The following is an 11,077-nucleotide window of genomic DNA, read 5'->3' as shown; positions in this document are numbered from 1 at the left end:
AATCAGTTCTCGGGTAGGGATTGGCTGCATGTGATGTTCCCGTGCTCTCCACGCTCCTCGCGCACCACTTCCTTGAAGTTATTTACAACTTCGAGCGCTTAGTGAGCTTCCGCTAGGTGCCATCTTTAAGATGAGCGCTGTAGGCGATGGGCGGGGGCGCTTCACATGCAATACTCATTGATGTACAAGTATCTGTTTGAGTTTCTGTTTGTAATTTTTTTGGGTCTATACTTAGGAGTGAAATTGAAGTCAGTCGGTTGAAATGTTAGTAGAACTGCAACCATATGGGAAGTAAGAAAGGCCTCTAGTGAGAATAATCTGACCTGAGTTGTAGGGGATCTGTTTGAGGAATGGTCAGATGAGAAACCAGGAATGAGTATTTGAAGAGAAATGGGAATCAGGATAATTACTCAGGGGAAAGCAATCGACTTGGATTGATTATAATGAGGAATGAATGATTTGCACATCAAATACTGAGAACATACTGAGTTTTTCAAGACAGTTTTGTGGTGCTCCTTGAATGTTTTCTGTAACCTTGTTGCAGAAATACACTCCCTACTCTTGGCTCTGTCTCTCATTTCATTGACTATGACAAGAAATAGCTGTACTTAATTTGCTGGTAACAATCGCTTCCTCACTCTATTTCATTTATTCCTGTAGAGAGAGAGAGAGCAGTGAAAGAGAGGAAGCTACCCTTGTCACACTAAGATCCTCCCTGATAGCTTCCCTGACAACGAGGACCATGGGTGTGCTTGCCATGTTCAGACTGACCTGGGATCCAAACCTGGACCTCACATATGGCTTAAATGTTAAGCAATGGTGCCTTATTCTACCATGGCTCAGCCAATGTTGTCTTTTCGTTGTTTTGTTTCAGAGGTTCTGTATATATTGTGGATATTAAACCCTTATTGAGTAAATGATTTACAAATCTTTTCAAATATTTTATCCTATTTTGTAGGTTATCTTTTCACTTTTTCATGATGCTAAAACTTTTTTTTTTTTTTTGAGGGAGAGATATTTGCTATAGGGCACATGTGCTTACTGGAGAGACAGAAAGAGATGGAGAGACAGAAAGTGAGTGAGAAACCCCCCCCCCGCCAGAGGGAATGGAAATGCCACAATCCCTTTTTCTTCATTCTCTTATCAGGATCTTGGGCACACACGCATATGTGCCCAGCATAAATTTAAGCCACCGGATCTGGGACTCAAACAATGGTTGACTTTATGGGAGTCCAACAACATCACCATTATGCCATATGTTGGTCCCACAAAATTTTTTACTTCAATAAAGTCCATTTAATCTACTTATTCTTTTGTTGCTTATGCTTCTGGTATCTAAGAACCTGTTACCAAACCCAAGATAGTAAGGATTTATTTCTGTTTTCTTCTAGGAATTTTATCTCTAATATTTAGGTAACTGGTCCATTTTGAGTTTATTTTTGTATATGATGAGAATGGAGGGCCAACTTCCCTCTTTTGTATGTCAAAATATAACTGTATCAAAACTATTTGTTTAATATGTTTGAATCTCTAATCACTAATGATGCTGAGGATCTTTTAAGTGCTTATTGATCATTTGCTTTTCATATGCTTATTGCCCTTTATGTCTTCTTTGAAAAAAATGTTTATACAAATTGTTTGCCTATTTTTAATTGAGTTACTTATTTTTCTTAAAATGTCTATTTCATTTATTCCTTTAGCGAGAGAGACAGTGAAAGAGAACACTAAGATCACATTAAGATCCTCCCTGATAGCTTCTCTGACAACCAGGACCATAGGTATGCCTGGCATGTTCAGATTGACCTGGGATCTATTTAAGGGACTATCTTTTCCTTCATGAACATGACCATTGTCAAAATCAATTTACCTTAGATATTTAGGTTTATTCTGGTCTCCCAAATCTAGTCTATTGGTTAATATGTTTTTTCTCACTGCTTTCATTATAGTTGGAATCTTTTTTATTACAATGGCAGAAATAGCCCTCAGAATAGGAAAATATTTTTGTAAATTATACATCAGATAAGGGATTGATAATCAGAATTCACAAGGAATTCAAGCAGCTGTTCCGGAAAAAGACAATCCTAATAAAAGATGAGAGGATGAGTTGAAAAAACCACTCTCTAAAGATGACATACAAATAGCTAACAGGCACATGAAAAAATGCTCAACATCCCTCATTGTAAGAGAAATGCAGATAAAAACAACAATGAGATATCGCCTAACCCTAGTCAGAATGTCTAAGATAAAAAAAAAAAAAAAAGATAAGTGCTGGCGAGGGTGTGGTGAAAAGGGAACTCTCTTACACTGCTGGTGGGAATATAAATTGGTCCAACCACTGTGTCTGCACTCTATGACTGAAACAACTAATTGACTAAAGGATATAGAAACACAGTATATAGATGTAAATACCAGATACAGTGTGTGTGAAAGAGGAGGGTCTGAAGAAGAACATTCAGGGGAGGGACAGGGAGGCAAAGCATTAATGGCACAAAGAGGTGTGGTATTATCTGTTGACAATATTTTGTAGTTTTATCAACAGTACTAGGGAGAAATGTTCACCTGTTGAAATATCCATTTTGTAAGACAAATAATAATGTGATTGAATGTATGGAAGAAAATTAAATGAAGAAAAATTTAAATGAAAGAAAAAAAAATAACCCCCAAAATGAGAATAACATATGAGTAATACTAGATACCATTACACATCCAAACATCCATATCATCTGTATCCCAGAAGATTAAGAGACTAATAAGGGCATTGATAATATATTCCATGAAATCCTGGAAGAAAACTTTCCAAACCTACAGAGGCACTCAAATATCCAGACACAAGAAATACAAAGGGCCCCAAATAGAATCAACCCAAGATGATGTTCCCAAGGGCACATCATAGTCAGATTGACCAAAACCACAGACGGAGACAAGATACTAAATTTGGCAAGAAAAAAACATCAAGTTACTTTCAAAGACTATCCCATAAGGCTGACGTCAGACCTTTCATTGGAAACAATGCAAGCAAGGAAGGAATGTGAAAAAATATATATAGCATTAAGTAAAAAACAATTTCAACCAAGACTACTATACCCAACAAGATTATCCTTCAGATGGGGGAAAAAAAGACAAGAACATTCTCAGAAAAACAAAACCTGAAAGAATTTACCAACACCAGACCATCTCTCCAAGAAGTGCTGAAGGGAGTGCTATACCAGGAAAACTAAAGTCAGATAGAAGTAAGAGAACAAATAACAACCAAGAGAATGGCCAGCCTAATGGTAGAAACAAGTCTGGAGTTGAATGTTAACTTCCAGAGTTTAAATTAAAAGATCAGACCACAGTAGCACTGCAGATTCAGTAGAAGAGAGATTAAGTACATGAGTCTGAACTAGTGAAACAGAAATTTTTTGACTGTAGACTAAAACACTACTGATTTTCTTTGATGCTTTGATTTCCATATTTAAGGATTTTTGTACTCTCTTGAACTGTTGATAGGTTCATTTACCTACTATTTGAACTGAATTAACATTTTTCCTGGCTTTAAGTTTTAAGCAAATTTCTCTTAACAATTTTTGAATGTGATCTATTAAAACTAAAACTTTTTTCTGAAATAAAAAAATGCATTAAAAATACCTATTAATACCTTAAAAAAAGACTCTGTTGATGGTGCTCTCTCTCTTGTCTCTTTCACTCATGGAATAAATAACTAGGCAAAAAAAAAAAAAAAGAAGAAAAGAAATATACAGCATACCAATGGGAAGAAATTGCTTAAAATAAAACATGAACTGCATCAGAATGGCAGTGCTAAGAAACTGGTGGAGGGTGCTGAGAAGATAAAATTATGAGAGCCACCATTACGACGATGGAGAAACTTATCGGAGGGTGTAGTTCAGAACAGGAATATGAATACCGTTGCTGAGTGGTGGAGAAATGTTCCACAAGAAAAGGCCACAAATAAGTGAAAGCTTCTGCTGTGAGGCCAGAAAAACAAAAATCGAAGCTGGACTGCAGGGGCCACTTCTGTGGGTTCCAACAGACCTCACATGCTGACTTGCCCAATGCTGCATGAAAATTAAACACCCAAAGATAGAAAGTGAGCTCCTTTCTTCTGCTCTAACCTTTTAGCATCTCTTTAGAATCTCATATGCCAAATGCTGCACCAGAGAGACACTTAGAATGCCCAACACTAATTATCACGAAGTATAGCACAGAAGGATTGGTAGCCAAGAAGCAATAAATTAATTACTGGTACAGCAGAACAAATACCAAGAAAATCACTCCTGGGGTCGTTATTGTCAAATTGCTAAAAAGGAAAGATAAAAAAGAAAATGTTGAGAGCAGTCAAATAAAAAAGACATATTACAGGGACTGGCAGGTGGCAAAGTGGTTAAGGTGTTGGACTCCCACATGGCTGACCGTGATTCGAGTCCTGGACCTGTGGCTTAAAACTCATGCTGATCACGTGTGCATACGTGTGAGCCCGAGATCTTTGGAGGAGAATGGAGGAGAAGGAGCTGCAGCCTGGCCATGCCCCCAGGGGCTGATGTCTCACTTTCTCTCTGTCTCTGTCTCTCCAGGAAGTTCATATACCCTACAACAAAACTCTCTCAAAAAAAAAAAAAAAGGACATATTACATAAAGGAGAACAACTATGAGAATTACCATGGACTTTTCATCAGAAATTAGGAGAGCCAGAAGTTAATGAAGAAAAAAATATATATGGTTAGCATAAACTTTAATATCTATTAAAAGTATCAATCAAAATTCAAAATTTTAAGGTAAAGAAAGATGTTTTCAGGCAAAAGAAGATACTTTGTTACGAGCAAAATTTCACAAGAAATACTGAAGGAAGTTCTTTAAGCTGAAGGGAACTCACCTCAGATGAAAACTTGAGGAGACAGGTAGATATTTGAAAGCGTAATATGTAGGGAACTATAACAGACTACTGACAGTTCCTGACTGAAAATTATTTGAGCTGTAATTTTTCAACTTTATGATGGTATGAAAGAGATATGAGTTCAATAGGAACTATACTTCAAATTCTGAATTTCAATCTTTTCCCGAACTAGCCATGTGCAGTAAAATACTCTCACAAAGCTAGACAGTGGCAGTAGCCCCAGCTCCCAGTCAGGCAATAATCACAAAGGTAAGTAACCAATACGCTACAGTGTACTGTGTTGCTATTTTTTTTTCTTTTTGTATATGATGTTCCTGATTGCTGCCTAATGTAAGTATTACATCTAATTGCATATATAAATACGTAGCAAGTAGCAATCCTTACAGAACACTGTATAAAAGGTCTTCAAAAAGTCTTTGGAAAATGAGTATTATGGGGGAAAAATTATGCATGGATTAAAATTTGTTTGCACCAAGGTGTTGGGACCAGAAGGTGGTGTGGTGGTTAAGGGCGCTGGACTCCCACGTGACCAACCATGACTCTAGTCCTGGACCTGGCCGCTGGCTTTCTCGCTTTCTCTCTCTCTCTCTCTCTCTCTCTCTCTCTCTCACCCTCTCTCTCTCTCTCCTCTCTCACTTTGTTCATCTCTGGTCAAATTAAATAAATAAATAAATAAACTTAGATAAAATAATTCTTTAAAAAAAAGTGTTTGTACCAAAATAAACTCACACTTTAATTTTGTTTTCTATCAACTTTTAAAGTCCCCTTATACACATAATATACACATATAAAAGGGCTGCTGGAGTGCATGGAACACAAGTATTCAACTGTTGTTAGCACTCAGAGAAAAGAATTTGCTCACTAAGCTTATGCCATAAAATATATAACCTAGAGGATTTTCTGTAAAATAGTTTTCTGACAATGAGATGAGTATAGCTAATTCAGAGAGAAAATGTACTGAAATAATATTTCCAGTGATGACCTCTAAGATCTTGTCCTCATAAAAACAGACCTATACACTCAGACCTAGCTTATGTTAAAATGCTAACACTTGAAACAGTGTCAGAAAGTCCTTCCAATTATGCAAAACTTTTAATTTCTGTTTTTTAATTTTAAAGATAGTTGTCATAGTAACTTGCACGCACTGCTGCAAATGGTACCAGAGAGATATGCAAACATTTCTGAAGAATTTTTCAATATGTTGCAAAAACATTATACAATATTTAACAGAAATGCTGCAAGTTAGAGTAAAGGGAAGTCTTCCATGGAGAATAAAAATTTTACTTAGCCAGGAATTTTAAATAGGTTGAATATACATTCATTCTTGAGAGATATGGGGGGCAAAGGCATTGTTAACAAGTCCTTCTGAAAAAATAAGTGAACTATGGGTATCAAGCAATTATCAACTCAATAAATCAGAGGAAAATGATGAAATGGGAGCTGACAGAATGAGGCTGGGAACAATTTCTTCTGTGTTTTAAGATTAGAATTCGCTCAGTTATTATCCATCTGGTTATTATAACACTGAGTTCTAGTTATTTTATAACAAAGCATTTGCTCTGGGGAAAGGTTAAACCGCTAGGGCTTAGGGACTGAGGCAAGGTTAGACAGACTCGAACTAACAGTTCACAAGCTAAGTTCAAGCTTCTGTGAGGAACAGGCCAGAATTTCAGTACTTCATTAGTCTAAGTAATCTATTATTTCCCAAAGAGTAGTTGTGATGCTTAACCTATTAAAGGTTGCCTTAGTCCTTTTTTCCTTTTTCTTTCTTTCTATTGTTTTAATCCTACCATAACAGAATACCTGAGACTAAATAATTTATAAAAAGCAGAGATCCAAGTTCAAGTCACCATTATCTACTGAGGGACTTCCTGCTGTGTCCTCACTTGGTAGGAGGTGGAAGGGCAAGAGAAAGCGAGCCCACTCCCTCAAACCCTTTTCACTGCAGCATTAATCCAGTCATAAGGGCAGAACTTCATGACCTAAAGACTTCCCCATAAGGCTTACCTTTCAACACTGTTGCATTGAGAAATTAAGTTCCCGACACATGGATTTAGGGGAAAGCATTCATACCACAGCAAAGCTATTAACTTATTAGAAATCCCAGCATCTCTGAAATTTCTAGAGCATGGAAGGTACTATATTCATTATGATTCTCCAAGAGTGAAAGAACATATTGGTGCTTTTCCTAACTTTCAAGACCACACTGCCCACGTTTCATGAAACATCTCTGAAAGCTGACTAGTATTTCGGGAATGCATTTCGAGATCCATAGCTATAGTCAGATAAACAGACATAGCCTAAAGCCTACCTCCTACCCTTGCTTCACATTCTCCCCTCAGCCACCTCCTATACCAACCCTTACCAGATATAGTTTTAAGGCAAGTTATATATAAAACTTGTTATATACATTTACCAAGTGATTTCCATAAAAAGGAAAAAAAAATGCTTTCTAAAATTAAGCTAGCACGCTTCTTATGACACATTTGTTCTCTGCTCTCACGTAACAAATTACCTTAACATTTTTCAACTAAAAGTAACAAACATTAATTATCTCATAGCTTCCGTGGCTCAGGAATCTGAAGACCTGCTACCTGGGTGTTTCTGACTCAAGGCATTTTGTGAACTGCAAAGTGTTAGCCAGAGCTGGGGTCTCATCTGAATGTTTCTGTCTTAACGCCCTAACAGAAAGCAAGTCTGATAAGATAGGACAAAGATTAAGTCAGTTTTTGCTAGATGCAAAAGTAAATTGAGAACATCAGGTAATCCTTTGGGGTATCAATGTGTAAGGGTGGCTGGGGCAGAGGGCAGAAGGGGAGTTAGAGGCAAATGGGTAAAAGAATCAAAATTAACCCATTTCTTAGTTTCACTTTGACCTCTCCTACACCTCGAGTTTGTCTAAAAAGATACATGGTTCTCCCTGTCCAAGTGCATCCCCTGAACACTTATCAGCCATTCACCATATAAATGACTCCATGGGGCTTTTTCACAACATAGCAACTGGTTTTCCCCCAAGATGAGTGACCAAAGAGACAGCGAAGGAGAGCACACTTCTGCCATATTTTAGGAGAAAGGCAGCAGTTCAGCCACTTTCAAGGAGAGAAAATAACACAAGGGTATAAACAGTGGGAGATGAGAATCCTTGAGGCCCACATTACAAGCTGCCTAGCATCTATAAGCCAAGGTTTTTATACAAAGCCACCTCTCAGTCAGTATCTAATTATGTCAGGCCTTTTACTCACATTGTATTTATTCTCTCTAGTCATCAGAGTGGCTCTACTCGGTAGAGTTAGCATCTCTGCTTTTTAGAAAAGGAAAAAAAGAGGATCTGAGAACATAAGTAGCATTCCAGTGATCATGTGGCTTATAGGTAACAGAGACAAAAATATGAAGTAACCTGACCATAATCTCTCTGCTTTATGAATATCTGTGTCACTGAGTGCATTATTCTATAGTACATTAGAACGTTCTACTTGCCAAGCACTGATATGCAAGTGAAATGGTAAGACTGAAAGAAGTATAAAGTGTCAAAAAAGAAAATAAATATTTCTATTATTGTGTTGACTGAAAATCTTGAGATGAAAATTCATTATTGACAGTGCTTTAGTGAAGAGCCTTGAATAATATAAGGTAATTAAGAGTTTTTGATGTACTGATTCTCCAAATAAATGTTTAGTGATCAGAACATGGCAACATGTAGAAGGAAATTCTGCTCATCTGGAAAGCACACATGTGTGGACCTTCATTTAAGAAGCATACAGACTATGGGATTCATAGTCAGACTTCCTATTAAATGTTTGTCAGAGAATGAGAAATTCAATTTTCATTAGAACTAGTGTAGAACAAAATGTAGTGCCGTGTTTATCCTCTGGGTTTTTCTCTGCAGTGTCTGATTGAAGAGAAACAAATGCTATCCAGGAACAGAGACCGAGTTGAAAGCATCAGAGAGGTGTGCTTTTCTAACATCACAATTGGATGTAGGGCTGAAATCACATTCCAGAATGATGAGACTGGTGATGGCCAAGGCATAACAGATCTCTCGGCATTCTAGATTACAGGTATACACTACAAAGAACTCTAAATGAGCCCAAGGTGTTCTGAAATAGCCACAAGTCGGGACCAGCAGTTGGCGTAGTGGCTATGTCTTTGGACTCCCATGTAGTTGACCGTGGTTCGAGTTCCAGACCCAGTGTCTTAAACTCAAGCTGAGCACATGTGCATGCATGCCCAAGATCCCAAGAGGAGAATGGAGGAGGAGGGATTGAGTCATGGCCATCCCCCCTAGGGGGGTGATTTCTCACTTTCTGTCTCTCTGTCTCTCTCTGTCTCTCTCTGTCTTTCTGGTGAGCTCACACACCCTATAGCAAAAACCTCTTTCAAGGAAAAAAAAATAGAGAGACACAAGTGGTAACACAGGGGTGAAAACTGAGAGGACCTTTAAAGAGTAAAAAATACTGTATACTATAAGGCAAATAACATGGTATTTACATTTGTCCCGACCTAGAGAATGTGCAATACCGAGAGCGAACCTTAGGGAAAACTAGGACTTTGGATAATCATGTCATTTTAGCTTCACCAATTGTAACGAAAGCACCACTCTAATGGAGATGTTGCAAATGGAATTAACTTATGTATCAAATAATGTTGATATATATATTATGCATCTACTCTGGCAGGAAGTATACAGTAAATCTATCATTCTGTTTTGCTGTGAACCTAAACCTATTCTTAAGAAAAAAGTCTTTCCAAAGAATATTACTAATAAGTAAAGAATGTGTCAGGAGTTAGAAAGAGAGTATTATTTAGCCTAAATTCATTAAAAAATTCAAATGACACATTGAATTTTTTATCTTAATCTTAGTTTGTTTTATAAACTACTAAGTGTATCTTTTGTAGACAAACTCAAGGTGCAGGAGAGGTCAAAGTGAAACTAAGAAATGGATTAATTTTGATTCTTTTACCCTTTTCCCATTTGCCTATAACTCCCACTCTGCCCTCTGCCCCAGCCACCCTTACAAACTGATGCCTGATATTCTCAATTTACTTTTGCATCCCGCAAAAGCTGGCCTAATCTTCGTCCTCTCTTTTCAGACTTTCTTTCTCTTAGGACATTAAGAAGCCCTCTCAAGCAGACAAATGTGTCTGTTGCTAACGGCACAATATTATTCCTATTACAGCACCAGGGTAACCCCTGATAAAACAGACCTCAGTTAGGTTTTAATGGACATAAATGACATTTAGGTAATTTTTTTTTTTTTGGAGAGATTTTTGCTATAGGGCGCGTGCGCTCGCCAGACAGACTGAGAGAGACATAGAGACATAAAGCGAGAAATCACCCCCCAGGGGGGATGGTCACGCCGCAATCCCTTCTCCTCCATTCTCCTCTCGGGATCTTGGGCATGCATGCACACGCGTCCGGCGTGAGTTTTAAGCCACCAGGTCCAGGACGTGAACTGTGGTCGACTACGTGGGAGTCCAGCGACATAGCCATTACGCTAACTGCTGGTTCCCAACATTTAGGTAAATTAAAGTGACCTAATTAAAATATTCCCCCTGAATGGCTTGTGTAGACGTCAATGATTTGATACTGACATTTGTACCTGAGTACCCCAGCAGGGTAGAAAGAAGGGAGAGGAAGGAGGTAATCAAAGTTCCGACCAACATCTAAAATTAGCATTGATACAGTCTGCCCTGCTGTAATATAATTGTTGACAGATGCCATCTAGATAGTATCACAGTTATTAACAATTACATTATGAAAATAATTGATTCACTGGAGAAAAAGAGCTAGGAAATGAGGAAATACTAACCTTCAATGATAATGTGATATTTTCCTATAGGATTTTTTAAAAATAGTTTTTGAAACTATAAAGATATATTGTTATGTCTAGCTAAAGATAATGTGTTGATAGAATTCAACTAGAAGAAACCTAATTAACAAAAAAACAAATCTGTGTTCTCATATAAGATTAGCAATATGTACTGATTTTCTAAATTATCCAAGTAAATGGCACCATAAGAATCAATTTCTTAATAAACAGGTGAAAGTGGGCATCCCTCTAAAACAAAGCAGCTCCATGTTACTATGCCATGCCCATACAACACCACATCCCCTCTGAGCACTTTTATGTCTGAAAAATGTTTTCTTTCTTCTCTGTTAGATTGAGAGAGAGCTTAGGAAGCCCC

At 37.6% G+C, this 11,077-nt stretch overlaps 1 pseudogene; it reads right to left on the bottom strand.

Moving 5' to 3' along the window:
* Window positions 1-759, bottom strand: part of LOC102489735 (acyl-CoA-binding protein pseudogene) — an 8,165-nt pseudogene extending 7,406 nt beyond the window's left edge.
* Between the last annotated feature and the right edge of the window lie 10,318 nt (window positions 760-11,077).

The sequence above is a fragment of the Tupaia chinensis genome, unplaced genomic scaffold (assembly GCF_000334495.1).
Source record: "Tupaia chinensis unplaced genomic scaffold, TupChi_1.0 Scaffold000217_1, whole genome shotgun sequence".
Lineage (NCBI taxonomy): Eukaryota > Metazoa > Chordata > Mammalia > Scandentia > Tupaiidae > Tupaia > Tupaia belangeri.
This window is presented reverse-complemented; position numbering and strand designations above follow the sequence as displayed.